The sequence below is a fragment of the Macrobrachium rosenbergii genome, chromosome 34, assembly GCF_040412425.1.
Source record: "Macrobrachium rosenbergii isolate ZJJX-2024 chromosome 34, ASM4041242v1, whole genome shotgun sequence".
In the NCBI taxonomy this organism is placed as follows: Eukaryota; Metazoa; Arthropoda; class Malacostraca; order Decapoda; family Palaemonidae; genus Macrobrachium; species Macrobrachium rosenbergii.
In genome coordinates, this window is record NC_089774.1 from 4345314 (window position 1) to 4358501 (window position 13188).

At 42.6% G+C, this 13188-nt stretch overlaps 1 long non-coding RNA gene across 1 annotated transcript; it reads right to left on the minus strand.

Annotated features, from left to right (window-relative positions):
* Nucleotides 1–5487: 5487 nt before the first annotated feature.
* Nucleotides 5488–11719, minus strand: LOC136856078 (uncharacterized). Its single transcript, XR_010858228.1, has 3 exons — nt 11474–11719; nt 10151–10299; nt 5488–5941 (listed from the first exon to the last, which is right to left on the minus strand). It is a non-coding gene; the product is annotated as an uncharacterized lncRNA (long non-coding RNA).
* Between the last annotated feature and the right edge of the window lie 1469 nt (nt 11720–13188).

Consider the following 13188-nt stretch of genomic DNA (forward strand, 5'->3'; position numbering starts at 1 on the left):
TGTTCTTATTTAATCAGGATTATGATATATACGAAAAGGTGCAATACATGTTTGTGCTTAAAGTTTGCAATCCCTACAATCTCTGAAATTCTGCAAAAATCAAGGCTTTGAATTTATACCTATATCCTCAAAGGGTTCAGATATTTGAAGATCATATTAAGGGCATATTTAAGTTCCTCATTTCAATGCAGTAGCTACTTCTCTTTGGGAGATCCAGATTCAGGGAAAATTACGACGAAGTTCTTTACGAGAAAGGGCTTTTACTGAAAGAAAGGTTACAATTACGCAAAGAGGCAAAAGACTACAACCTGACATCAGAAACTCCGAAGTCATCCTGTTTAATGGACACCCAGTGACTTAGGTGCTAATCTATACTTATCTCTTGAAGCAGCCCTAAATCCTAGCAGATAATTTCGTCATAGAAGCCATTTAATGAAATACAAATTTCAGTATAATTTGAAAATATAGGTTTCTACATACGGCTGTAATTAGGATACGAATAGAATGATACAAAAATCTGTTATTGGTAAGTCACGTTCAGTGTGAATTTGCAGCATTATTGGAAAAGACAAGTGACAATCTGGAGGGGGATCAGGTAAGCAGGGACACAGGGCAGGCTTCATGAACAGGTGACAGGGTTTTTGCCTGTGGTCAGACAAGAATCCCACAAGGTTTTTGCCTGTGGTCAGACAAGAATCCCACAAGGTTTTTGCCTGTGGTCAGACAAGAATCCCACAGGGTTTTTGCCTGTGGTCAGACAAGAATCCCACAAGGTTTTTGCCTGTGGTCAGACAAGAATCCCACAAGGTTTTTGCCTGTGGTCAGACAAGAATCCCACAGGGTTTTTGCCTGTGGTCAGACAAGAATCCCACAAGGTTTTGCCTGTGGTCAGACAAGAATCCCACAAGGTTTTGCCTGTGGTCAGACAAGAACAAGAACCCACAAGGTTTTGCCTGTGGTCAGACAAGAATCCCACAGGGTTTTTGCCTGTGATCAGACAAGAATCCCACAAGGTTTTTGCCTGTGGTCAGACAAGAATCCCACAGGGTTTTTGCCTGTGATCAGACAAGAACCCCCCTGTGGTCAGACAAGAATCCCACAAGTTTTTGCCTGTGGTCAGACAAGAATCCCACAAGGTTTTTGCCTGTGGTCAGACAAGAATCCCACAAGGTTTTGCCTGTGGTCAGACAAGAATCCCATAGGGTTTTGCCTGTGGTCAGGCGAGAATCCCACAGGGTTTTTGCCTGTGATCAGACAAGAAATCCCACTCAAGGTTTTTGCCTGTGGTCAGGCAAGAATCCCACAGGGTTTTTGCTTGTGGTCAGGCAAGAATCCCACAGGGTTTTTGCCTGTGGTCAGGCGAGAATCCCACAGGGTTTTTGCCTGTGGTCAGACAAGAATCCCACAAGGTTTTTGCCTGTGGTCAGACAAGAATCCCACAAGGTTTTTGCCTGTGGTCAGACAAGAATCCCACAGGGTTTTGCCTGTGATCAGACAAGAATCCCACAAGGTTTTTGCCTGTGGTCAGACAAGAATCCCACAGGGTTTTTGCCTGTGATCAGACAAGAACCCCACAAGGTTTTTGCCTGTGGTCAGACAAGAATCCCACAGGGTTTTTGCCTGTGATCAGACAAGAATCCCACAAGGTTTTTGCCTGTGGTCAGACAAGAATCCCACAGGGTTTTTGCCTGTGATCAGACAAGAACCCCACAAGGTTTTTGCCTGTGGTCAGACAAGAATCCCACAAGGTTTTTGCCTGTGGTCAGACAAGAATCCCACAAGGTTTTTGCCTGTGGTCAGACAAGAATCCCACAAGGTTTTTGCCTGTGGTCAGACAAGAATCCCATAGGGTTTTTGCCTGTGGTCAGGCGAGAATCCCACAGGGTTTTTGCCTGTGATCAGACAAGAATCCCACTCGGGTTTTTGCCTGTGGTCAGGCAAGAATCCCACAGGGTTTTGCTTGTGGTCGGGCAAGAATCCCACAGGGTTTTTGCCTGTGGTCAGGCGAGAATCCCACAGGGTTTTTGCCTGTGGTCAGACAAGAATCCCACAGGGTTTTTGCCTGTGGTCAGACAAGAATCCCACAAGGTTTTTGCCTGTGGTCAGACAAGAATCCCACAAGGTTTTTGCCTGTGGTCAGACAAGAATCCCACAAGGTTTTTGCCTGTGGTCAGACAAGAATCCCACAAGGTTTTTGCCTGTGGTCAGACAAGAATCCCACAAGGTTTTTGCCTGTGGTCAGACAAGAATCCCACAAGGTTTTTGCCTGTGGTCAGACAACAAGAATCCCACAGGGTTTTTGCCTGTGGTCAGACAAGAATCCCACAAGGTTTTTGCCTGTGGTCAGACAAGAATCCCACAAGGTTTTTGCCTGTGGTCAGACAAGAATCCCACAAGGTTTTTGCCTGTGGTCAGACAAGAATCCCACAAGGTTTTTGCCTGTGGTCAGACAAGAATCCCACAGGGTTTTTGCCTGTGATCAGACAAGAATCCCACAAGGTTTTTGCCTGTGGTCAGACAAGAATCCCACAGGGTTTTTGCCTGTGATCAGACAAGAACCCCACAAGGTTTTTGCCTGTGGTCAGACAAGAATCCCACAAGGTTTTTGCCTGTGGTCAGACAAGAATCCCATAGGGTTTTTGCCTGTGGTCAGGCGAGAATCCCACAGGGTTTTTGCCTGTGGTCAGACAAGAATCCCACAAGGTTTTTGCCTGTGGTCAGACAAGAATCCCACAAGGTTTTTGCCTGTGGTCAGACAAGAAATCCCAAGGGTTTTTGCCTGTGGTCAGGCGAGAATCCCACAGGGTTTTTGCCTGTGGTCAGGTCCCAGGTTTTTGCATCAGACAAGAATCCCACTCAGGTTTTGCCTGTGGTCAGGCAAGAATCCCACAGGGTTTTTGCTTGTGGTCAGGCAAGAATCCCACAGGGTTTTTGCCTGTGGTCAGGCGAGAATCCCACAGGGTTTTTGCCTGTGGTCAGGCGAGAATCCCACAGGGTTTTTGCCTGTGGTCAGACAAGAATCCCATAGGGTTTTTGCCTGTGGTCAGGCAAGAATCCCACAGGGTTTTTGCCTGTGGTCAGGCGAGAAATCCCACAGGGTTTTTGCCTGTGGTCAGGCGAGAATCCCACAGGGTTTTTGCCTGTGGTCAGACAAGAATCCCATTTTTGCCTGTGGTCAGGCAAGAATCCCAAGGGTTTTTTTGCCTGTGGTCAGGCAGGAATCCCACAGGGTTTTGCCTGTGGTCAGACAAGAATCCCATAGGGTTTTGCCTGTGGTCAGGCAAGAATCCCACAGGGTTTTTGCCTGTGGTCAGGCAAGAATCCCACAGGGTTTTTGCCTGTGGTCAGACAAGAATCCCACAGGGTTTTGCCTGTGGTCAGGCAAGAATCCACAGGGTTTTTGCTTGTGGTCAGGCAAGAATCCCACAGGGTTTTTGCCTGTGGTCAGGCAAGAATCCCACAGGGGGTTTTGCCTGTGGTCAGACAAGAATCCCATAGGGTTTTTGCCTGTGGTCAGGCGAGAATCCCAAGGGTTTTTTGCCTGTGGTCAGGCGAGAATCCCACAGGGTTTTTGCCTGTGGTCAGACAAGAATCCCATAGGGTTTTTGCCTGTGGTCAGGCAAGAATCCCACAGGGTTTTTGCCTGTGGTCAGGCGAGAATCCCACAGGGTTTTTGCCTGTGGTCAGACAAGAATCCCATAGGGTTTTTGCCTGTGGTCAGGCAAGAATCCCACAGGGTTTTTGCCTGTGGTCAGTCCCACAGGGTTTTTGCCTGTGGTCAGACAAGAATCCCATAGGGTTTTTTGCCTGTGGTCAGGCAAGAATCCCACAGGGTTTTTGCTTGTGGTCAGGCAAGAATCCCACAGGGTTTTTGCCCGTGGTCATACAAGAATCCCACTTACAGTCTTACGAGTAGGAGGACTTGCTACATCTCAACACAGCCATTTTGGAAAGAGCAGCCTCAGGGCTGAGTCTCAGATGCTGCTGCTAAGTACAAATGAAGACTCGTGCTTTGGAGAGAAAGCAAACAGTTTACACAGAAGATACGTTGCAGATTGTTGCTTAGAAGTTAAAGTTGCGAAGGGTGTTGAGCCTTACTGTCCCATTCTGTGATTGATAAGGGCTTCTGTGGCATGTAGGGGATGCAAGGGTGAAACAAGTCTCGTTAACAGCTTAGCTGTAGGTAGATTTACTGGAGCAAAGCAAGGAGGAAAGAGAACTTCCAATAGGCATTTGTTGGCAGTGTTTGATTTATCAGTGGTCACAAATAAAAAAAATGAGGTAAAAAGTAGAACGAGGTGTGGAATGTCACAGTTTATTTTGGGTAAACCTTGCAATGCTGTACAAACTATTTTTCAATCATAGAGGCAGAGTATTTACAAAAAGACAGTATTTTATGAGAAGCTACTGCCTCTAAAAAACATGGAAAAAATGAAAAAGATAATCAAAGGTTAAATAACAGATTTAAAAGGTTAATTTCTGGCATGGAAGTAATCAACCTTATACCAGGATTGAGGTATTAATCCATAGTCTCTTGACCAATTTCCAGATTCACTTATAATTACCCTTAAGCCATTACATGGATGAATTATACAACACTGGCTGCAGAGGCAATTAAGCAAGACTTCCAGAATGATTTGTCTGAGTGTAGACGCCAATGAATCAGGGAACCTAATGGCCTCTTCTAGCCCAGACCAGTTGGAAACAAGGGAAATAAAAGTAAGAAGGGTGGAGCTTGACCATGAATAAAGCCTCTTAATGGAAGAACATTTCCAAAGCATAACAACTATATTGGTACACATCTTTTACTATGAACTGAACTGCTGTGTAGTGAGGATGTACAAAATCTTTCTTAAAACCATAGTACGTACAGAACTTGCGAACTCTTCGCCAAAAGTTGGTCACCCAGAGGACTGTTCCCCTTGAACGTTTTCATCAAGTCTTATCAAAAGTCTTCCAACCATTTTAGGGACATTTTGTCTACAGATGCAGCCGTACAAAAGAAAACATCACTTCCTCCCAATACATAAACCCCAACAGATCAAAAGTAACACAGAAATGTAAGGGGTACACAATGATCTTTCGAAGTTTGGGCCACTCTGGCCGAGTTATGGATGAGCTCACTGTCAAATTTGAAGTTTAGTCAGTTTCTGTCATACAGACTTTGGCAGATAACACAAGACACAGACTACGTCTCCATTTTCTTGCTTCTGGGACTTTCCAGACCCTCCAGCCCAATCATTTCCTGGTTCCTCATAGCTCATTCAGTTTGCTTACACTGCCTCTGGGTGCTAGGTGTAGAGCTTAACATGCCATAAATTGCCAAAAAAAAAAAAAAACTATTACTCATCCACCCACACTTGTAAAAGATTTTTCTTGTGTAGTTTTCTGTCTTCCATGATGATTCTACAGTTTCTGATAAGTCTGGCTGTAGTCTTCATTCTTATTTCATTTGTTTCCTTCCACCATATTAGGATATAAACAAACTTTTCTCTCTTTGAACTTTATTAAGATGCTACACTATAACAATCTGCATTCTTAACATAATGCTTCTCAGTCAGCCTGTGAAATCAAGAAATATACTCTCTTAAAATTCTTTCAGAACATAAAATTTGGTCACAAAACAATAACTTTCCTGCCAGCTCTACTTTCAGAAAATGAAATTTAGTCTCAAAACAAAAGCATCTTTCAGATGGTTTGAAATGGAATCTGTAAACATAAGCTTTCTACATTTACTTGGATCAGAGCAGGAAGGCACACAAAGGCAACACGAATCAGTTCTTGGCTCTAGTTGAGTTGTTATTTATGACTCCCTTTGTCAGCTCTGGGCAGCTCCAGTTGCGCCCGCAGACGCAAGGATCGACAGAAACCACGTGTTCGCAGATGCCGCTGCACTTGCACTCCCCGTCATCTCCGTCAGCTGGGCATGCGGGTCCGACACCTGTTTGATGCAAGGAAGCAATACATGTCTAAAACAAAAGGGCATAAGTTGTTATAAAGTACGTAAGAGAATCTGAAGCAATGCTCAGTTACACTGAAGATGCCAGTGGGACGGATAATCTAATGCGGTTATCTAGCCCTGGTAGACCTTTGTTCCTCTTGAAGGATGGGCTATTGTGAAAGTTAAGGAAAACAGAACCAGAAGGAGAATTTTTAAGCTTGGTAGTTTAGGGGAGAGAGCTAAATGGATATGAACCAGCACTTTTTGGGTAAAATTTCTTTTCGCTCTGCCGTGAGTTCTAAGCGGGTTCCAAGCTAGGATGTAAGAGGATGATTGAATGCAGCATTACCAACCATGACCCGTCATGTAAACAAATGCTGCTGAGCCTTGCAATGAATCTTGGCGATCTGATGCAAGCACCAATGGGTTACAAGGAAGCCTGGAAGTCTAAAGTGTAAGAAAGCAGTCAATAAATTCTGAACACACCATTTCCTAACATGTTACTATTGCTGTAATTAGGAAACAAATCATAAATCAACACTAACAGAGCATCAACTTGAAGGGACTTGCAAGGAACAGAATGGATATTTGTAAGTATGAAATATATACCTTTTTAATTGCTTTTTAATCTTATAATGACTGGAGATGTTGCACAAAATCCTTGGTTAGTTAGGCACCAATCATGTTATGTGATGTATAATAATACTCGTGGGCTGCATTGTAATATTAGTGACATTGTTGTTGCCTCCGGACAGTATAATATTTCATTAGGCACAGAAACTTTTTGGTTCTTCCTAGTTAGGCACTCACCTAAGCCCCACATTCCAAGCTTCAACAAACTAGCCATTCTTCAACATGACGCCATTCCTGGGGCGGCGTATATCAGAAATGCATACCCGTCTTCTCGTAAGACCTACGATTAATGTGGGTACGATGAGATCCAAGCTATAACTATAAGGGTTCACAGCAGGCACAAAACAACTTTTATATGCATTCCGTCTACCGCAGTCCAAGTTTAGATGGTACTATTATTGGGTGTCTTCATCATGGCTAAGATACAGGGGAGATGAAAGACCTCATCCGTTTGTTGGCAATTTCAATGCTCGCCACAGGCAGCGGTTGCATTCTGTCTCTCATGCTGATTGCCACGGCCTAAGAGCTTTTGACTTGGGAATCTAGCAGTGAGGAAATTATAAATGAGGCTGCACGCAAGTCTGGTGATCGCCTCAACTTAGTATTCACCATTTTCTCTGGTATTGTAACCGGCACTGTTGGTCCTTCAGCTGGGACTTGTAAACGTGGAATCTCTTTAGTAAAAAACAACTGTACACACACACATATACATATATATACACACACACATATATATATATATAATATTATATAAACCTAAGGCAGCCTGGGATGGACTTCTGAGTCACCTTTCACATCTAAATTCTTGACAGGTGTATAAGCAAGCTGTGCCGGCTCTTTTAATTAGTTCTATCTACAAAACTGTTAAGTGAATTCATTATCAGTTGTCCTGCCACACTCAAAACAAAGCCTGGTTGAATGATGATTACAGATATGGTTATCTGTAGCTATAGGAGGCTTCTCACCTTTGGAAAAGGAACAAATCTGACTTGATATGGAGTAATTATACACAACTAGACTCAGTTTTGGCTTTAGCAGGAACTGAATACAATGCTACTATAAACGAAACCTATTCAGTGACAACTTGACAACACGATGGCAGGCTGCTCTCAAGTCTGCTTTTTTTGGCATAGGCATAACAATGCCTCCTTTGCTAAAACCAGAAGGCTGTTCCAATCACTGTCTAAAGGAAATATCCAGAACCAAATGGTAACATTTTTGTTGTTTTATGTGAAGACTGCTGACTATACCTAATGCCTAGGTGATCTGGTATATTTCATGAGTTAGCTAGAGGGGCTCTTTTTGCACATATTGGAAAATAGGTAACATTACTCCATTGGCTAAATGTGCAAGCAGTAGCTCATGCCCTATTGGTTACTGACAAATTTTTATAACTCCCACATTATCTAAAGTATTGCCCTTCTACTGCCAAAACAACCTGGTTTCTATGCTGGAAATAATCATGCGTTCTACAGCCTGCCATTTTATTTTTGCAAGGGCCTGGGGGTTTGTGATGCACATCTTTGTACTTTCATTTTTTTACAGAAATCCTTAGATTCTGGTTATGGCGTTTGTATGAAATGACCTTGATTTTAGCGCTGCTTCTGACTTGAGCTGATGGGAGTTTGGGGAGCATTTCTTGGCTCTGTAACTGAATTTCTAATACATTACAAAGGATGGCTTCTGAGACGCAATTCAGTGACTAAGGGAATGTATTCTCAGAAGTTCCTCAGAGTAATGTTCTTGGCTAACAATTATCATTCGCTCGATGCGTCTGTTTTCCAAGCAGATAAGCTGGTTGCTTATGCAGGTGACGTGACTCTCTTTGCATCGATCCCATCTCCTGACTGTAGATCAGCTGTTGCTGATTCTCTTAGTGTAGATTTAGCTAAAATCATGGTGCAAATCACCGGGAATGAAGCTGAACCCTAACATAACTCAATGTATGATCGTTAATGAGTCTGGGGCACTGCATCCACCAACCCAGATCTTGTTCAAAATTCTAAGTACATATAAATATCTTGACCAACAATTCACTTTTGAGATTTTACAGTATTCAGTCTGTGTATTCATCAAATTTGTAAAAAATTGGTATGCTGAGAAAGCCCTTTCCTGAGGAAATGTTTCTATTCTTTCATCTGCCATGTTTCTGAATACTGTTTCCTTGTTTTGTCTTCAGCACCTGACTCGCATCTTAAAAGTGTTGGACAAAAACTCGAGTTCTACCAAATTCCTTATTCCAAACCTTAGTATTAATATCTTGTACCCTCATACGACCACACGTCACTGGGTATGCTTCATAAATTCTTCACGATTCGGATCCTCCTTTGCATTCAGATCTTCCAAGGCTAAACCATCTACCACATGATACTAGATATGCGGTTAATTAAAACACTCTTGCCTTTTCTTTTGTGAGATTCAATAATACTCAGTTTTCTGGAAGTCTTGTTCCAGCTGTAACCAATTTATGGCATGGTCTTTCCGGGAATGTAGATGAATCAGTGGGGCTTCTGGAATTCAAATTGAGTGCAAATGCAAATGCCTTCTTGTTTAGCAAGCTAACAGGAGTCTCATTTAAACTTTGTGTTGTCTTATTTGCCATTATCTATCATTTCTCTTACATAGTTCATTCTTTATCTCTGTAACTGTTTTTTCATACTGGAATCCTTACTGGAACAATTAGACTTGACGAGAATAAGAAATGATGGACAAAGAAAACAAAACGTGCAAAAACTGAGAGAATGAACGGAGGTTACACCAAGCACTATCGTTCATGGTGCATGTACAACTCACTTCCCTCAGTAAGATCAAATGGTAGTTTTTGTCCCCCTTCACAAAACAGCCACTTGGTTTTCTTGGCTAGACAAGAGGCATGGAGACTGTAGTTCCCATTGGCTACTAAGTCTCCTTCATGTAGAACCTTTGCCTCCTTTGGTGGTAATATAAACATGGACAGGTAGAGAATTGGACCACTGCAGTGTCTGCAGGGCCAAACCTGGAATCCTCCTCTGCCTGCTGGGAGCCCTAACATCAACAAGTTCACCCTCTCTGGAAGGAATTCTTTGTTTTCCTCAGGGTTAAACGTCTCGTTGAGTGTCTGAGTTTAGGAGAACCCAGGAAATGTCCTTTGAATACTCAGAAGGGAAGATTTTCAGCTGACGTCAATTCTAGAAAAGATGGTCAGGAAACGCCTCTCTTTTCAGTTTGCTGAAGCAGTAGGCTTCTTCAACAAAACCTGATTTCATTGACACCTTTCAGGGTTCTAATCTTAACTGGGCTTTGAGGCTGACATTGAAAGAACAAAAGTTTTCCTAGCAAGATTCCCACCTTATTCTTATTTCTACGCTTAGATGTCTTTAACGACACTCAAGATCCACATAATTCTAGTCTTGACCCTTGATACTACTGAAAATATCCGAGTTGGAAACATTTCCAGTTCAGATGTTTTTAACAGTGGTATCCAGACTCAAGACAAGAAGTGGGTAGATCTGACTCTGTAACTAAAAGTTCAGTGCCTATAACCCACTAGTTGCCACACCTGAGGAACGACAATCAGTCACTCAATCAATTACTCACAGTTCTCGATCTTTTCTGTGGTGGTCTTCTGGACATTCCGCTCTGTGGTGGGCTGTGCCATGATCTGACTGGAGGTCACGAGCGCCACGAGTGCAACAGTGAAGAGTGCCAACTTCATGATGCTGAGTGGATGTGTCCTCTTGAGGCACCTAGGAAGGTTACAAAAAGTTAAGTTTCTCTTGTTTCCCAAAGTTCTGTCATCTGAGATAGGCTTGAAAGTTAAGTTTCTCTTATTTCCCAAAGTTCTGTCATCTGAGATAGGCTTGAAGGTGCAAGATCTTAAATTTTGACACTTTTTGTATATCTTTTCGTCATATGGGTGAAAGAGAAGGCTATGAGATTTGAACACTTGTACATCAAGTAATTATTACAAAATATTGTTTTTCAAAACATGTTGCTAGGGTGCAACATCTGATTTCTACCTCCTCTGAGACAGGAACGAATGTTGTAAATAAACTTAATTTTAAGTTTTTAGTTTTATTTATATAAGAAATCTTTTTTGGCCACCTCATTCGTAGCAGAAGTTGAAGAATTTCTCAACAATTTTCGTTGCTTGAGTCAAAACTGATTGTTACAGCAAGTTAAAAACTAGACATTTTTTTTATAAACCTTCCAGCACCTGGGTAAGATGGTAAGATGACAAAACTTCAAGTTGAAGAAAAGTATAAAAAATATTGACGAAAAAAAAGCAAAATGTGTCCTTGAATTTTCAGTGGATTATACTTAAACCTGATCTTGTAGTTTTACTAGTATAAAAAAAAATTTCCACTGATAAGAATAATCGAAAAAGACTGAAAAAATGTTTAACAATAAGCAATACAATTCCTTGGTGCCAAGGGAACTGGTCACAACGAGGCCTGAGGGCTACAGGAGAGATGAACTAGAGTGAACATTTCTAGTAGAAATGTCTGCCATCCTCATTTCACGGGAAATGAAGAGCATTTTACACAGGCTTCATGAAGATTTTTCCTGGGAGAAAAGGGCATTTATATTCATTTTTAAATTCATATCCTTCACTGAGACCTCAAAAGTGGCAATTTTTTTAGTTATTGTTATTATAATTGTTGTTGTTGTTGTACCTATTTTAGGTCAAAAAAGGAGATAATGACAGGTACAAGGGAAGGGGGAAGACCAGGGGTGGTGGGTGGTTACTGGTACCCTCAGGGGATTTGAAGGAAGGATTGAAGGAACGATTCCAGTTAAATGACCTGAAGGGCGTGACCTGGGTCACTGCGAACCCCAAGAACCAAAGAAGAAGAGACTGAATCCCCTTGGCACCAACCGTGGGAAAGGAAGGCGAGGAGAGACTGTGGGTGTACTTACAAGACTTCCAGATCAAGCGCACCTCCAAATCCAGGGCACAAAAGTGAGTAAACATTGACTGGAAACGTCTCCTTTTTATCTCCGCAGATGCGTCGTCTCTCTCTCTCTCTCTCTCTCTCTCTCTCTCTCTCTCACTCGCTCTCAACCTCTCTCGTCTCGAGGGACTGCCCCAAACCAGTATTGGAGGGACGTGTGGTTCCCTGACTACCAATCAGGTGAAGTCAGCCGCTGAGGCTTTGTTTATCTGAAGCGCTGATTCTTCTTCTTCTTCTTTTTTGAGCGTCTTGCGTCACTCATGTCCTCCCAAATGAGTTTACATTTCCAGAGGTTCTCGTTGGCGACAACAAATCGCTACCGGCGCGACAGGAATAAAACATGGCTCATTACCAGTTAATGATCCTTGTTATGTCTGTGGACAGAACGCAGTCATTCTTCCTGCTTGATTTCGTGCCAAATCGAAGGTCATCTCGTTGCCTTGTGCTTGCGTGTGTGTGTGTGTTTTTTTCCAACTATTTCGGCTCAGAAAAAGTGGCTCCAGAAAAGGCTGTCCTACCGGTTCCCAGCAAGTTATTTTGGGATGAAGTTGCCTAACCACATCCCCGTTTCCGCCCCTGCTGTACTCCACCGCAATCAACCAGTGACTAAGTACGCATTTCACTGCTTATTTTCTAGAAACAGGACTAAATCGAAAGAGCGGTGATTTGCTTGCTGTAAGGGAAGAGAATTAGGTTCTAATTCCCTGGAAAGCATGATCGAAAGCCCAAGGAGAAACCTGAGGTCTGGGGCAAGCAGCAACCGCAAAGAGTCTCATAGACCATTCCTCTGGAAAGCAGCACCACAAAGGCACATTTTCTGCAATATTTCAACATCTTACCATCAAATATGACACCATATTGTTTCTATGCTAGTGCAGTGTTGGAGTCATTTATAAGGCACTTTGATTTTGCTGCCAATACTGTGAAAAATGTTTGCTAATTAGCGTGAAGTTTGGCTGTACTGTGTGCTGAGTGGCTGCACTGTGTGCTGAGTGGCTGTACTGTGTGCTGAGTGGCTGTACTGTGTGCTGAGAACCAGAGGCTAGTGGAGAGAAACAGCATACGCCGGCGAAAGAATCGTCAGGTATTTGCAAGAGGAGGAAGTTGGCAGTGGAAATGAGCTGGTGTTATGATGTCAAATGGCTGAAGAATAGAAGTGGTTAATTTGTAAAGTATTTAGGAGTAAATACATCAGACGATGATAGAATAAGAGAAGAGGCAAGCCACAGAATAGCAGAAACAAGGTAGTTGGCAGGTTGCTTGCAAAAGGGGATCGTTAAGCCAACTCTCCTTTATGGAAATAAAGTGTGGATGCTGAATCCAAATGGTATAGAATAGGTCGAAAAAGGTAAGTGGGCCTTTCTAGCATAACTGAAAAGGTGGATAATTGCTTCCAGGTGGTTTGGTCATGTGGGGAAAATGACAGGTTGGTTGAAAAAGTGAACACTTCCCAAAATCTTGGATAGATGGAGTGTGAGGGGTATTGAAAATGGAGGAAAGAAGGTCCTCAAATATAGAAGGGAGCACAAATATATATAACTAAAGATTCTTTGCTGGGTTTCACCACTGTTACAGTGGCCATGAAGAACGTCATCCCAAATACGGGAGAGTTAGAAAAACATCCTGTGACTTTGTCTCACAACTTTCGAGTCTGGGAGAATGACACAATCATTTTCATAT